General features: G+C 39.6%; 1 protein-coding gene across 6 annotated transcripts in view; it reads right to left on the bottom strand.

Moving 5' to 3' along the window:
- The window catches only part of BBX (BBX high mobility group box domain containing), a 134,213-nt gene that overhangs the window by 108,897 nt on the left and 8,525 nt on the right, over window positions 1-16,791 (bottom strand). The window contains exon 1 of one of the 6 annotated variants that reach the window (XM_041463897.1): window positions 6,807-6,876. The exons of the other annotated variants lie outside the window; for them this stretch is intronic. The gene's annotated coding sequence lies outside the window, so the exon portion shown is untranslated. Of the gene's footprint in view, window positions 1-6,806; window positions 6,877-16,791 lie in introns of those variants that run through there. 6 annotated transcript variants of the gene reach the window in all.

The following is a 16,791-nucleotide window of genomic DNA, read 5'->3' as shown; positions in this document are numbered from 1 at the left end:
CTGGTACAGCCCAGGAAAAGGCAGGAGAACAAAAGCAACTGTTAGCTTTGGTGCTGAAAATACCTGAGGCAAGGCTAAGTGTGCTCCTCTAGAAGCAAGAGGAGTAACAAGTGATTTGGTGTAGTTCAACATCTTCTCCAACGTTTACATTTATATTAAAGTGACTCCAGTATTACAGTTTGATCTTCTGCTTAGGTGAACATGTGGCCTGTGAATTTAACAGCAACACTTGTAAACCAGTGCAGTATATAAACCACAAAGACTAACTCCCTGTCAACAGATACCTATGCAAATCTTCAGCACACTAATTGTTCTATTATTTTTTTTAATGTTACTTTTTGTACCAGAGAGTGGAGGGAGGGTTGGGGAGAATGTTAAACACAGCCTTGATACTAAATGGGCTGGTAAACACTAGGTACTTTAGAGAAACACAGGTAACTTGGTCTCATTGCTGAGACCTTACTGCTTACTTCTGTATTTCCCATACATTCTCAAGGACTCCAGTTTTCAATGACAGCTTCTTTAAGGAAGGGCAGAAAAACAGGGCAAAAATTCTACCCCAAGCACCAAAGGCAGTAAGCTCATCCTCCCCTGCCTCCCCCACTCCTAAAAAACCCAAGAACAAGCCCTCTAATAAGAAGATCTTATCCCCAACTAGTTTTCACTTTCAACAACAAAACTTATTATCAAAATAAATACCCAGTTAATTGAATAATCATTTCCCAAGAGAAAGTACTGTTTTCAACATCCAGTGCTCTAAAAGAAATCCACAAACAGGATTTGCAGCCTCCTAGCACAGGGATAGTTGTTACTGGAGCCTAACCAGATCTTGCCTCTGGAAGGAATGTCCAGGGTATGTCCTTGTCTCATCAACATCAATTGTCAGTGACTGGCCCCAGAGACTCAGTAGTTTTGCTAACTCCTAGACACAGTAACCTGATTTAAACCAACAAATCAAGCACCAGGAACTCTAAGTGCAGCAGCCCAGCCCCACTCTGCATGATCTCACTACCCCATACTCAATGCAAATTAAACTAGCACACACAGAGCTCCATGCTAACACTGCCAAACCCCTACTGATACTTGTAGGGTATCAGCCCTCTTGATACAAGAGCCCTTGGGTGAACACAAAACCACACAGAGACATACTCTTAAGATTTGAGAGAATGCCGGGGGTTTATCAACATGTATTTTTAAATGCTACATTTTAGCAACAGTTTTCAAAATGTTCATAATGAAGACTCTCTCCACTATTACTTTATAAGACCCTACATGCTGCACAGCCAACTCTCTAGACCTCAAAATCCCTCAAATTAGACTTGGGAGGGATGCACAGAACTCTTGGCTTAGTTACTAGACAGGCAGTATATATTTGCCCATTTGTCTGGCTGGACTCTTTCTTGAGTTGGGCATTTACCAAAGGCCAGTGATGCCCTGCATTCCCAAGCTGGTCACAGAGAAGAGAGGGCACTCAGCACTTCAGCAGGGAATCTGGTGGATGGGAAAACTCCAATTGTCCCTGAATTAACCAAAGTCAGCAAACAGTTGAGGCATTTAAGACAGAGTTTGGCAGATAGGGTGGGAAGACCCTGGGTTCCCTGGAAGAAGACACCTATGCTGGAGGGGCACATGCCCTGTGCAGTCCTCTTCACCTCCCAGCTGTTTCCTCTAGTAATACTGCAATTAATTTGGAGTTTTACAGCAATTGCCATCAATTGCCAAACTATTCAATAATCTTTACTAAGCCTCCCAGTTCAGTAAAACAATTTTAAGTACACCACAAATCAGGTATCTCTCATAATCATTTATTTGCCACTGCTGAGAAACACCATCCCCCAGCATCCACCGTTCTCTGGAAAGCTACTCCTCTGCCCAAAAAGACATATGCCACCATACACTCCAGAGCATTTTTCTGCATTGACTGTGTGGTCAAACTAAAATGAGTTGCTTGCACTACTCTTTCTAACCCTGGTATTATCATGATCGCTGACTTTTTGTGCATAAAGAAACGTAAGAATCAAACTTTACCCAGGACACCACGGTCTGAAGAGGCAGCAGTAGCAAACTCTCTGCAAGCCACATCAACATCCATGTTTGCAGCATACTGGGTCTACACTTAACACTGCTGAACACAGACACCACAGTAATACATGATCTTCCATCTTAAAGTCTGAAACTGATTTTTTTAATCATATTTACATACAGGTATGTAGGGTTTTTTTCAAGTATTTCACATCAGTATAAGTGACCCACTGAGTTGCAATGGAAGTGAGGCATCTACCTCACTTGTGTGACTGAAAATTTCAAACAGAAGAAATGGCAGATATAGCCAGGCTTGTTTCAATAAGAAACAATTACATAATAATCCACAGCTGAGAGTCCTGATCCTACTGGTGCATTACTCTGTAAATCATGCACCTTTTCAACTGCATTGAACAACTTTCACTAGTACATTCTTCAAATGCTGAATTCTTGGTAATTATTTACTTTCTAATCATTATTTGAAGATTTTAATGTAAAAATTAAGATTTCTTTCAAATCAGAGGCAAATGAAAGGTGTAACCATTGAAAAATCACAGAATTTTCACTTGAAACTATAAGTATCATCTGACTGCAGCCACTAAAATTACTCAGGTAAAATTACTCAGCTCTAAACACAAAGGTTTTTCTAAATTTCAAGCATTCCTGCAAAGAGGGGTATAAAAATAAATGTTCCTCAAGGTCACATATTTTGGCAGGACAATGGTTTATGCTACTTCTTCATGGCTGCTGCTGAGAATGGTCATCTCTATCTCATCCCATCACACCTGTCACTAATGAGGTGTAGGTATATTACTGGACAACACACTAGTTCAACAGGTTTGTAAGTCAAGAACATTTAAAATCAATTGTGTAGTAAGTTCCTTTCATCAATACTATTTTGTATCAGGTGTGGAAGGATTTTCACTTCATTTACCTTATATGGCTACTACAGATATCCCCATAACACAGGATTAGAAACTTTCTCTACGTCATAATGACAAGTAATTGACACCAAGTGGCATGGAATTTTAAATTTCTTACAAGAGTTGAATTATTTTTACTCCTAGTATCTGTCTACTGATTAAAAAAGCTACCTAATCTTTCACCTAGTCCTACTGAATTTATAGTTTCTGTTGAATCTGTTGATTTGCATTGTTTCTGTTGAATCTGTTTCACCTTAGTCCTACAGAATTGCACTGTCTGTCCACATAAGCAGCACTGTTCACATTCCCAATGATACCTGGTTAATATACACATTTGCCCTCTCATTCAAAAAACCAAATCAGCTGATTTGAAATAAAATCTCTAAACACAAATCAAGGGATTCACAAGTCTCAAACCAATACTTTGTGGTCCACTGAATCAGAGATAACCACTTTATCTTATTACTGTTTCTTTCTGTGTTACTTCTGCCAACTAAAACCCTCCAGTCCATGGATTTCTAAGGCAGGCCAGAGAGGTTTTTTAAAAACGAGACTTGGAACTCAAAGTGCAAGGTTAAGCAAGCATGGGGATATAACCACAAGTCTCAAATCATGCTTTTGAGGAGACATACTTGATTAACCCCATTGCTTTTCTGCTGTGCTTTACATCCTGATCACAGAATATTTCAGGAAAGTGTTGGCCTATCAACAGGTACATGGAAATAAAAGCAAGAAAAGCAGAATAAGAATTCCAGCAGCCTAAATAAAGACTGGGGCACTGGGAAAAGAAAAACAAAATTTCAGCCTTATGGTCTATGTACTAGCCAATAATCCCCCAACTCTAACACTTTTAGTGATGTTTTGATTCCAAAGTAAAATATCTCTGCAGCCTCACTGAAGCAGCAGAGAATTCCTTCGCTTCTGCAGTTCCTGAGCCTTGTGTCACACCTCATGGTCAGCACTCCCACAGTGTGAATGTGCAAGTTGGAGATGCTCACTTACAATTTGTTAAACTGTGAATGTCAATTATTGCCAAGTTCCTGAATAGATTCACCCCTGCTCTCCATTTACACTGACAATGCACGTTATAAGCAAATTACCACCACCTACTGAAAATAAAGGTCCTGTTTTGCTAGCAAAGTAAGAATGCTTGAATTTTCTGTCTGGAAGTAAGATTCTGGAGGACAGAATCTTGTTCACTTGCCAAAATTATTCACAAGTCTAAGAAACACAAAGGTGGGATTTTGAAATGTTGGCCTAACTGGCTTATGATCTGAATGCATGCCACTACCAAAATTAGTTTATCACCTTTCTTTTTCTTTAGATAGTCTAGTATAGAACAGTCAGCTCCTGCCACCTTGTGGGACTTCATGGGTTTCCCTGAAAGCTTGGATCATCAGTAAACTAGTGAGTTAAAACAAATAAACATTTAGGAGTTACTTTTCTTGTGATTCACCCTAGTGAATGTTGAAATAAGAGAGAAATATTTATGGAGAGGGTATGCCATTTTGAATATTTCTGGTTCATTATCCCTAGCATTGTTTATGCAGTTGAACTGCTGGATTTAGTAATATTATAGAGGGTGTTTTAAATATTTAAATACCTGTCAAGAGTCCTAAGTTTTGGAAGCTGATGTGTCCAAGTTTAAAATAACGTTATGATCAAATACTTGTCACCACTAGCAAATTTCACATATTCAAAATAGATTCCATGCGGAATACAAATTTAGACTGAAAATCCTTGCACTCAGGTGCAATTTTGAAACCAAGTAATAACCTCAGTCTTATAAAGAATTACATATACGCTTAACTTTTTATATGGTGATAACATGTCCAGTTCTCCCGAAAGACCCTATTCCATGTATTTACTTTTTAACTGTAATTTGACTTCCTATTTTTTGTTTTTCCTCTCCTCATCCAGCCACCTCTATCACACATGGCCAACTTAATGAATAAGTCAAGTTCTCCAAAGAAGAATAAGACAGCTGGAATAGAAAGACTTTTCCACCACAATAACAAGAAGGCGAAGATGCACGGATCCTCATCCTTGCGCCTTACATGTTGTCTGCTGCCCCTCTGACAGGCAATTTCTCACACCTACTTTGTGGAGATGCAAAAGACAACAGCAGCTGCAATCACTGGGAAGGGATGAGGTTCTCTTTTTATTTAAGCCAAACCTCTGCTATTCTAAATATCAAAACTGAAAGAGCACAGAGGATTGCAGATGATGTGACTCCATGAACCTAATCAACAACCTTAACAAACCTGCTCCAGTCTGTTCTTGGAGTCGAGTGATTTGTTACAGAGGCACAAAAATGCAAGACCAGTTAGGGAGCACTTCTTCCCTCCCACCACCCCACAACTGCTTCAGTGAACTTGGGAGATCTATCATGCTGGGTACTTGATGCTAACTGTAGCAAACTTAACTCCTTGGAACTTCCTTCTGCTAGAGAAAAAGCTGTCAACATACTTGAAACAAGAACAGTTCTTCCTGATGTCAAAAGCAAATCATCTCTACTAAAGGCTTTAGTAGTTCATAAATGGACTCAAGAACAATAATAACAGATCCACAGCCAAAGGAAATGCAGCAAGAGTATCTTATTTAATCCATAAACAGAATGAATTTTTGCTCAAGACTGAATAACAAAATGTCAGGCTATGAATCAATTGGCACAGCATACCTAAAGAACATAAATTTTATGTTCTTAAATAAAAAGTTTCAGAATCTCACTAGCTTCCCTGGTAACTTCAGAAGTGATTGTCTCTGACGGCCAGCATATTCCCTCACACACAACCCTTTATCTCTCCTTCTGTATTTTTAAGGTTCTAGTAACAACACAATTAACTTACAAGGCAATGCTCATAGGTGTTCACAACAATCTCTGACCACACCTCTGCTCCAACACAGAGAATGTCTCCCAGACTGCGGTATTGTCTGGAAGGCACCAAAACGCTCCTCTCACAGCTGTCCTTACCCATCCCAATCTTCACTACAGGAAATTCAGACAGACAAACTGGCAAGGAGCTGTAGAAGAGTTATTAGTCTGGATGATGAGGGAATCAGAACCACAGAGCATATTCTACCTGACCCCAAAACAGCCAGCACCTTGCAAGGACAGGACAGGCACCACGATTCTCTACCTCACTGTGGATGCCAGGAATACAGACACCTCCTTACCCAGAGCTTACTTGCTTCAGATTTTTCCTTGCTCTGGAGCAGCGCTCTGATGTTATGTCAGTCTCACTGTAACTGCAGACATGAACCTAAGAGCCACCTTCAGTCCCTGGCTACAGAGAAAAAGAAATAGCATGCTCTAGCAACAGAGTGGATCGAATCTGACACCCACTGCAGGTCTCAATAACACCGTAGCACGTAAGTAAATAGTAGGACCTCGTAAGAAATTTCATTTTGATGCAAGTGAATAATATCCTGACATATCCTTTAATTTTCATTTTATTTCTCTAAGAGTCCTGTATTCTGCAGCGTTACTAATCCAGCAGGAAGATTCCTGAGCTAACTTTCTGCATGTCTGCATGCCCATGCAGCAGAGAGTTGAGCACTATTGCAGCACCAGAGTTGAGCTAGTACCTTACTCTTCAGGATGCTTTGAAACCAGTGGAAGCATACACAGACTTCTCATACCCTGACTAGACATGCTCACTTTGGGTAAGTGTAACTCAGTTGGACCTGACAATACAGGACTCCCAAGCAGCAGACTGAAAAGTACCCGATGATTTTTCAGTTCTTCCTGGAAGTATTGCACAGTATTCTGAACACCTGTAGTGGCAAAATTGAATTTGGATGTGAACAGATTTCTCAAGTCTAAGTTCACAAGTATTTCCTGTAGCAGCAAAAACTGACCTGCATTAACTTTGCTTGAAGTTGTGAGCTCTCCAAGAAGACAGAAACATCTGGTCCAGGTCAAGGAAGAGTCATGACATGGCTTGAGCCTGGTTCCCATCTGAAGCACTACTGCCTAGCTGTCAGGATAAGATTTGTTTTACATTTTCTCAGAATATTTATTTTTCTACAAAAACATTATTTGACTTTTGCAAACTTGTTGAGGGAACTTTCCAAGAAGTTACATAAATTAATTACTTTATTCATGTACTTACTGGAAAAAGAAGTATTTAAAAACAAACAAAAACCCACAAAACAAACCAAACACTACTGGGCTACTTGCTCCTTCTGTTTTTTATTTTATCTATATTCTTATTGATCTACTTTCGCTGTCAACTGTTTAGCCTTACATTTCAAGGAGAAAAGAGGCAAGTTCTGAATCTAATTATCTTATTTCTTGAGAATCACCTCTAAAAATCACCCAGATTACAGACTTTACAAACTTCTGTACATAGCCTGCTTGATGAGATTTCCAAGAGGAACCTCACTGCTACATAAACCCGAACACACAATCAGATCCATCTACACCATTGTTTCACTGATGCCAAGCCACAAGAGCTTACCCACAACTGTGCACATGCCCAAGGATCTGTGCCAAAAGGTCTCAGAGCAGGATCAGGCCCCTGTAAGATTAGCTGCATGTACAGCTTCAATCCTGCAACTGCAATAGCTCAAGGAGACTGCTATGACAGAGGCACTGCAGGACTGGGCCCTAAAATAATCAAGTATATAAAGATCTTTGTGCTCTCCACAACTGAAGCACAATTCTTAAAAATGAATGGAACAAAAAACTTTTGTATTTGTGAAATAAAAATCAATTCTTTGGACAACAAGCAGGACCAGCATTCTTCAGGACAAGCTCCTTAACATCCACAGGCTATTTTTCCATTTTTTGTTTTGTTGGGGTTTTTTTTAGAATTTGTTTTTCAGTTGTTTTGGGTTTTTTTCTTGCAGACAGAATTACCAGAATAATGCTGCAAGGACCCTGTCCCAAGGATAAACCCAACAAATGAAAAGACTCAGTCCAAAAGATGCAAATTTGTTCACATTTATAAAAAAAAGGTGAGCGGTTAAAAAACCTCAGTGCTAGCAGGAACTGTAGAGCAAGGATGGGAGATGATGTCCTTGGGATCTACAGATTCACAGTATAGCATACAGAAAGTTAAATCTGAAACCAGAAGGTGAACAAGATATTAAGAGTTTTCTGTAAATCAGATTCTGGTATGCTCAAGACTGTGTATCAACTGAGAAAACAGAAGTTATTCAAAACCCTAGGTGCATACAAGTCCACAGTTCTGAACTGTACCAGCCTAAGAAATGAAAGCACAAGATCCATGGATTCTCAGTCTTACCTGCTTTGAAAGACAGTCATTAGACATGCTTGTTACTGACCCAATACTAAATTATAAGCTCAAACTTGGCACCTGAATTACAAAGTGCCCTGCAAAACCCCACACTGCCACAATGCTGATTTCCTTCCAGGCCACTTGTGCCAATCCTTACAGCAAGAAGCTCTGGCTGAAGAGCTGAACTGAACACACTGAAATATGTAGGTATAGACAAAGCCTGACTTTCCAAAGTCCTTCTGAGCAATAGTATATTTTAGCTCATTCTTAGAACCAGCACAAATATGTTTCTAGCACCTTCACACATCTTGTACAGCAAATAAAACATGCCTATGCATCCTTGCAAAAGTAATTTTCAGAGCATTAGGAAGAACAGAGGGCAATATTCACACAGCACTACATTAAGAAGAGACCTTGGCTTGAAAGAACAGAAGACCAGGCCCAAAAGCTCTGACTCGCAAGGGTATTTTCCTATCAGGCAGCACAAGCTCTTAGATGTGGAGGAAGAATCCTGAATTGAATTTGGATGTGAACAGATTTCTCAAGTCTAAGCTCACAAGTACTCAACCAGTAAGCTAGAAATCAACAGGTAACACTTCATCACCATTTTTTCACCAACCAGCAGAGGAAAGTAATGTGCACAGGGCAGATATTTTAGTAACAAAGAGGTAGCAGGTGTAGTAAGTTTAACAGTAATGTAAGAACTTGCAGGAAGTTTAGGAATTCTGTACTTCATTCTACCACCAGTCATCTTGGTCTTACCTGAATATCCCTGAGTCTAGTCTGCAAACTGCAAAGTGGGGGTGGGCAGCACTGGTTCTGAAATGTTTGTAAAATGTACTTAATCGATGACTACAAAAATGTAGTTAGCTGATGACTACAACAGAAGAATAAAATGTTATTACACCCTAAAAACATGCTGTTTAGCAAAAAACCTAATACATAAATGACAGCACTACCTGTGTTCTACAGTACACACTCTTAGAAGATTTGTTATATACCTGTTTAGAAAGTGAATTGTTTTGATTCTCTGGTAGGGTGGACCTGAAGTCCACCTCTCCAGAGAAAGAAGCAGAGAAAGATCTTTTTCTAGATCTTCACAATCAACAAAACTGAACCTCAGTGTAAAATTTTCCCCAAGTATTACCACACAACTACAACTAATGCAACTGCCATTTTACCCTGACAGGGCTAAAAAAAAAAAACCAAAAAAACCCAAAATAACAAATGTGGACAACTCTTCTCAACTTTCTGCCCTGCTACTCACTCACTAGTTTTTCTTTCATAAACTGCACAACACTTTACACAGGAAGACGCTATCACCACCCCACATTTGTAAATGGTGAAACTGTTTTATTTGGTCTCCATAGCTGAAAAGGCTATAGTGGCATACTCTACCTTTATTCTAAGGCTACTGTATACTTTCAATCACATTTGTAAAACTGGAAAATTCATGCCAATCACCAGATTTACCAGATACTGGTAAAGTACAGGTGATCCTTCAAGAAACCTGAATGAGATCCATAAATTCTGAATTTTAAGAAAATCTTTATTTCCACTGAAGTCTGTAACAAAGTTCTCACTGAACTCAGCATGACAGTGATTACACCTAATGGGGTGCAGCTCCTGTGCACCAGCACAGCTCTTTTTTGGATGGGAGATGGGTGAAATCAAACATATGGTAAGCTGCCCCCATCACTTTTGGTGTTTGGGAGAAGTACTTGGGGAAGCAACAGAATCTGTTTTGCAGACAGTGCACAACATGTATGATACTTTGCAAAGGACATTCCTCTGCAGTTTACCTTACACAAACTTGAAGTGCTCAGGCTAAGACAGTGCACCTGCTTTTCCACTCCCTCTGTGCTTGGCTACAGGCACCAGAAAAGCAGACTGCTTGGCAGAGACTCTACTTTGGTTCAGCACTAGCAGAAATGCTTCCGGTTCCTCAGTTTAAAATTATTCCAAAAAAAAGACTGGCCCATCATCTAAATATGGATTGCCGGTTGGTTATTTCACTAAGTTCATCCATCTGACTAACTCTCCAAAGAAAAAGAAAAAAACTGAGTTTTAATTGCAGTGATGGGACACCACCACCATCATTACCCACTGCCACCTCTTCCCCTGCCCCCCAATAAAAAATAAAAAGTAGTGAGGGTGTCTCATTCTTCTGATCAAGTGCTACTGGTGTAGTTTCAGCAATGTTTTAAACACACTTCTCTTAACTGGTTTTGTCACAGTCCCCCAGACTAACACAACGAAATTCTGTTCAGCCTCAGTGGAACTGTACAAGCTCATATCAACTCTGATTTCAGACCAAAGTGAATTTTACACCCAGATTCTGTAGCCTGACCAGTAGCCCATTTCAATGTAACCTAGCAGGAGAACACTGCTAAGCACATGCAGATTAACAGGTTTCTCTGAGACATTTCAGACAGAACATGTCAAAGATACAAGTTCTCCTGATAAAATCTTGGCTCCAATATTTATTTTCTAAAAGGAAGGAAAGCCTCAACATTTCACATGTCTCTTAAGGGGAGGGAAGGAAGAAGCAAGTTAGGACAAGAATAATTCAATCCTATGAAAATGTAGTAATTATAAAATCAGCCACATTGTAGATCACAGAATGGTTTGGGTTGGAAGGGACCTTAAAGGTCATTTAATTCAAACTCTCCAGCCATGGGCAGGGACACCTTCAACTAGACCAGGCTGCTCAAGCCCCATCCAGCCTGGCCTTGAACACTTCCAGAGATGGGGCAGCCAATGCAGTCATCCCATCACAGTAAAGAATTTCTTCCCAATATGTAATCTAAATCTACTCTCTTTCAGTTTGAAGCCATTCCCCCTTGTCCTATTGTAGCTATGGTATTTTTTTAAAAATCCTTTCTTAGGATTTTTTCCCCTCCTCAGGAGCTAAGAGCCTCAGGAAAGAACTGTAAACAATAACTATCTGCTGCTGTGGAATGCAACAGGTGCATCTTCCATTGGAACATGTGGATTGTTTTCAATTGATGACCAATCACAGCCACCTGTGCCGAGGCTGTGAACAGTCACAGGATTTTGTTATGCATTCTATTCTATTCCTGTTCTTTGTAACCTTCTGATTTTTCTTTTCTCTCTGTTCTTTTAATATAGTTTTAATGTAGTATTTTAGTACAATATATAACATAATAAATCAACCTTCTGAGAAACATGAAGTCAAACCTTGTATCCCCAAACACAGAGAGTTCACCTCAACATCCTGCTACCACCTCCTCTCATGAGAAGTCCCTCTCCATCTCTCTCACAGGCCACATGAGGTACTAGAAAGCTGCTACAAGGTGTTCCTGGAGCCATGTCTTCATCAAGTGGAAAAATCCCAACTCTCCCAGCCTGTTCTCTCAGGAAAGGTGCTGCAGCCCTCTCATCAACTGCATACCCCTCCTCTGGACTTGCCCCCACAGGTCCATGCCTTTATTATACTGGGGATCCCAGAGCTGGATGAAGTTCTCCAGGTGGAGTGCCACAAGACCACCACAGTGGGTGAGAAGTAAAAAAAGCATTCTGTTGGAACACTTATGTTAAAAAAAAAGCTAATTGTTTTAGAGCAGTTAAAAACATGAATGCTTCAGCAATAAACAGCTCCTATCAAAAAGTTACCTAAATATATGACTATGCTATTTTCTTACTGATCTTGAATCAAATGTATGTGAAAACGAAAATGACAACCCTTTCAGGATGAGTGATTCATCTTACTTTGGCTTGTTCTCCTAAGAGTAAGAAATACTCAGTAATTTTCCTGTTCATTTTTTAAAGGAAGGCTTTCTTTTTATTTCTTTATAAAAATTGACCATTTTAAACATTTGCAACCTGCAATAGCATTTTGACCTTTGCTTCAGTTTTCCTCTGATTTCTATTCAGCTTTCTAATCTTATCATATTTAGTTCTACTAGACCACAATAACTGCTGAGACTTTGAACACCCTATACATTGATACAAAAGAAAATAGAAAATCAGGACAAAGACAGGATCGTGAAACCTATGTTTGCACCAGGGAGTGAAGGCCATAAAACCACTTCTTGAAGTGTGTAATTCCTCCTTTTTGGGAGGCAGGGACAAAACTGCATTTGTACACAGTTTGTGTAAATGTAGTACCAGGCCTCAGGCACACTCTGCATTTCTGAGCACAACTCTTCTCTTACCTGAGGTCTAACTCTGCATTCCTTAATGGTCACAAATACTGCTACAGAGTTCCCCTGCTGCAGAAAAAATGTGTGGAGCTGGAGAGTCAATACATGTTATCAAGCTCTTTGACTGCACAGATGCTATTAATATTTTGGTAGGGTGGGGGGTAGAATTCGTGTCAGCCACAGAGCTGCTATGGCATATATACCAATTTGTTTTTCCTTATTTCTTTTCCCTCTAATACATTAGCAATACATGCAACATCCACTAACAACTCAGTTTCATGTTTTGCTTTCTCTCACCAGCAGTGCTAGATTCCTTCCTGGATGTTGTAAAGTACCCCCTCAACCATTAAAGTCACAATCACATAGCACATAGTCAAATGGAAAGCCTGAAACAGCAATTTAAAAATAATTAATTTTTTTAATGTTAAGTACATATCTATGTAAACAGAGATCTGCTGATCTCTATCTTTTAGAAGCTACAGAGGGGTCTAGGGGTTTTTCTTTTCCATAAGAAAAAAAAAAATTAATATGGCCATAGTGTCATAGTGTTACCTAGTGAGCTACTCTGCATTCCTGAATGGCAGAAGATACTGCTATTGGCAGAAGATCTGCTATTACAAACAGGAACCAGATAATAGATGCTAAAGTAATCTAAAAAAATATATTCTGCTTAACAGAAACAGATACTGTTACAAATGAACTCTTTCTGAACAAAGAAATCACATCGGCATTTCAGATGTTATTGTTGCTAGATGTGTTTTAGCAAAAAAAAATCTAATTGCAATTTGCCTTTGAATTACAAACCAATGTTAAATTCCACTGTAATATTATGTAACTCGATTTATATTCAAATAAATTGCAAATGTTTGATGTCAAAATAGCAAACAAAGCTCAAACACTCAACAGGTAAGTCTTCCTTGAAGTACCAAGAACAAGTATTAGGTTTAGAACTAAGTTACCTGAAACTAATACCGTCCATTGCATCTGCAGAGTCTTTGCTCTGTAAGTCTCTTAATGGCACTTCCTGTAAAGCCAGGAAACTAACTGGGAATCGAAAGAGTAAGATTATTTGTTTTCCTCCTCTTCTGAGAAAACAAAGAAGTTTGAGTTCCGTTACTTCTAAAAGCTTGCATTAAGTTAAGCAGAATCAGTTACCTTACTAGGGATAATACTTTAGTTTTAAGTGCAAAATCTATTTGCATTTATTTGTGTGTTTGTGCATGAGGGTAATTTTACTAAGTAGGACATTTTTAAAGGCCACAATCAAAAAAAGGCATAATTTGTCATGTCCTAAATAAAAATTTTCTTAACAGTGGTAAACTAGATAAATGCACATAGGCCATAAAATAACTTAAGAAACTGTGTAGAGGCATACAGTGCATTCTCTGAAGTAACAAAAAAAAGTAGTGCCTAATTCAGTGTAAAGGCTAAATTTGGCAACATATTTTAATGGTTGTCTACCAATGGAGACTGCTCCTGAAGAAACAAAAATACCAAAGCAAAATGAGATTACAAGCACTGATTTAACCCAAGTGTTTATTGAGCGAAACCTTGATTTAAATCAGTTCAATAGGTGTAACTGGAATGTCAAGGCAGCAGACACAGGAGCATACGTACAGAGGGGTTCACAATGGCCAGGAACAGGAGCCATAAAACCCTCCCTGCTTTCAGTGTGCCTGCCCCCACTCTCTCCTTCAGCCCTACTCAATCTCTGCAAAGCCTGTCAGAGCTCCACAAAACACCATCCCCCACTCAAAGATTTTTTTTTTTTCCCCCTTTGGGATCCTTGAATAAGAGAACACATACTGTCCCCACTGTAGATCTGAACTGTGCCCTTCTCTGTGCAACCCATTGCATGGGGATGTCTGTGATGACAACCTCACCTCCCATTTTGATTTCCTTCTTTCTGCAAAGAGTAACAGCCAACATCAAATGCAGCCCTGTGGGTCCATCCAGAAAAGCAAGGCAGCACACAGAAACCAGATCAGCCATGGCAGAGAAACCAGCAGAACACTTCTTAAACAAAATATAGCATCTGGTCAGTTTTCTCAGGTGCTTCCCTCGGTGCACTCCAGCATCCTCTCACTCACTTCGGCCCCATGAGCACATGGCACAGCAAAACAGAAAGCTCGATGGGGACATCCTCGAGAGTCCATGTCACTATATAAATAATAATCCATTTCTTCTAGACATCTCTCTCAGGAGAGCAGGATCTTCCTTTGCTGATTAAAAACCAGGAAGATGTTGCAGGCACAGAGACCCAAAAGCTTTGTTTGGAGCTCCCACCTGAACAACAGGCCAGCCATGAGTAGCAGCCAAGTGATTTCAAAACCGGCAACTGAGTATCCAGATCCCTTCAACAGCTTCCTCCAGAGGACTCTGAAGGACCAAACTATGGCAAGGGCGCTCACAGCGTGAGATTTTACCTGGGTCACTTTCAACCATGGACTCTATTTACCCTCTGCTGCTTTGGTACACAGTGCTGAGGCGAGACAGACGAGCACAAGCACATACAAGAGATGCAAGGGAAATGCTTAAAACTCAAAAATTGTTTAACACACACACCTACACACAAACAGACAATTTTCTCATATTAATGGAAATCTCATAGTAATGAGAAATGGACAAAATCCACCACTACACTTAGTTATCTGTCATTTACTTCCTTTATTTAAGGTCTTCCACACTAAGAAAAAGTTTAAAACTTCCTTCCCTTGCTCTACTTCTGACACTTGCGCTTTTTATTTAGTCCAACCATTTCAGAAGAATGGCACTGGAGCTTCTGCTTACTCTTTCAACACTAAAACACATTTTTAATCAATACAACAGAATAAGTAAATTGTGAATAATTGTCTGCATTAATACATTTGCTACCAGCTTTGTCATTCTTTAATTTGCATACACCAAATTTCCCCTCATAAACACCTCTGTTTCTCCAAAAGCAGCTGGAAATTAATTATGCTGGTTTTATTTTCTTATTAATTCATATGCTATAGTTCCGTAATCAGTGCAGGATCATGCTGCAATTTTGCATACTTGTTTCAAAATACATTATGAGCATTTGATGATTGATGTTTAACACAATGTATGAAAGAGCATCTCAAACAAATTAGAGGGAATACAAATAAAGAAACTTAAATAAGAAAAAGAATTACATGTATATTCAAACAAGAGCTAAACCCTGGAACTCACAAGTTTGTGGCACGGAACACTGACTGATTGGAACTGAGCTAGGCAAGAAGTTTACACTACTCCACATGAAATTTGGATATAAAGAAACCTTTTGGAAAGAGAAAGAACGGCTGAAGATAGCTTTACCAAGGAAGTAGAGGTGAAAATGGTACTTCTTTCCAAATCTATCATCTCTGCCCATTGATTTGAAGCACATCAGAATGCTTTCTTTCCCTAGACAGACAGCCAACTTGTGAAGCAAACATACTTGAACAAAATGGCTTATGTGCCAGAAGACTTCTCATCTACCAAATGGCATTCTCACACTTCATGCTCTTCCACCCTCTTCTCATTTACAGGAACACTGCATGTTTCAGCAATGTCTCTCTCTATTCTCAGCTCACCATCAGGTCAGGGATGGCCTGTAAGTTTGTGAGTACAACAGGTGCCAGTCCCTGGCAGGACTATCTGCACATCAATAATTAAGAATAATGTGAAATCTGCAGCTTTCCTGAGGAATTACAGGCCACCAGGAACTTCAGCCAGCAAACCTGCAAAGGGGTGCACATTGCTGATGCAGGTCTGGCTCTGTCTTTTTGTTCAGGAATTCACCTGCACAATTTTAACTGCAGGATCAGGCTCTTCAGCCATGAGGTTAGGAGAAACTGATGTTCCTGTACTTCCCCCATATGTCAGCATGATGTTGCTGACTGTAGTTCACTGTAGGCAGGATGTGGCTCAAAGACCACCACTTAGGGAAAGTGAACTCAAACACAGCCACCCACAAAAATGAAATGAGGTAAGAAATCAAGTCCTCCCTTAGTCCTTCCATTCTCATCTAATGTTTTCTTTATCCAGCTTTACCTTCAAATGTCTCTTGAAGTCTCTCTTAAATATTGCTTTGTCAACCACAAAACAATGCATTCTCTCACATACACAAACAAAAACTTAGAATTGTTTAATAGAACACACAGGCTGCAGAGGGAAGATGTACCATTCTACTGCAAGAGACACAACCCTAACTATTATTGTGCGACATGCTTTCCCCACTGTCATTGCTGGGTACCTCTTGACTGTGCAAGGCATGAGTACAAATAAAAAACAAAATATTCAAAACAAAAAGACAGACAACTTCTAACAAGGTTTAAGTTTAAAAGTCCTTATATAGCGAGCAAAAAAAACATATTGGGGAGCAAACAGAAAGGTAGTGGATGAAAGCCGTCAAGCACTGAAATATTGCCTGACACTCAGCAGCACAGTACA

The sequence above is a fragment of the Pyrgilauda ruficollis genome, unplaced genomic scaffold, assembly GCF_017590135.1.
Source record: "Pyrgilauda ruficollis isolate IOZ18807 unplaced genomic scaffold, ASM1759013v1 scaffold17, whole genome shotgun sequence".
NCBI classification, from domain to species: Eukaryota; Metazoa; Chordata; class Aves; order Passeriformes; family Passeridae; genus Pyrgilauda; species Pyrgilauda ruficollis.
This window is presented reverse-complemented; position numbering and strand designations above follow the sequence as displayed.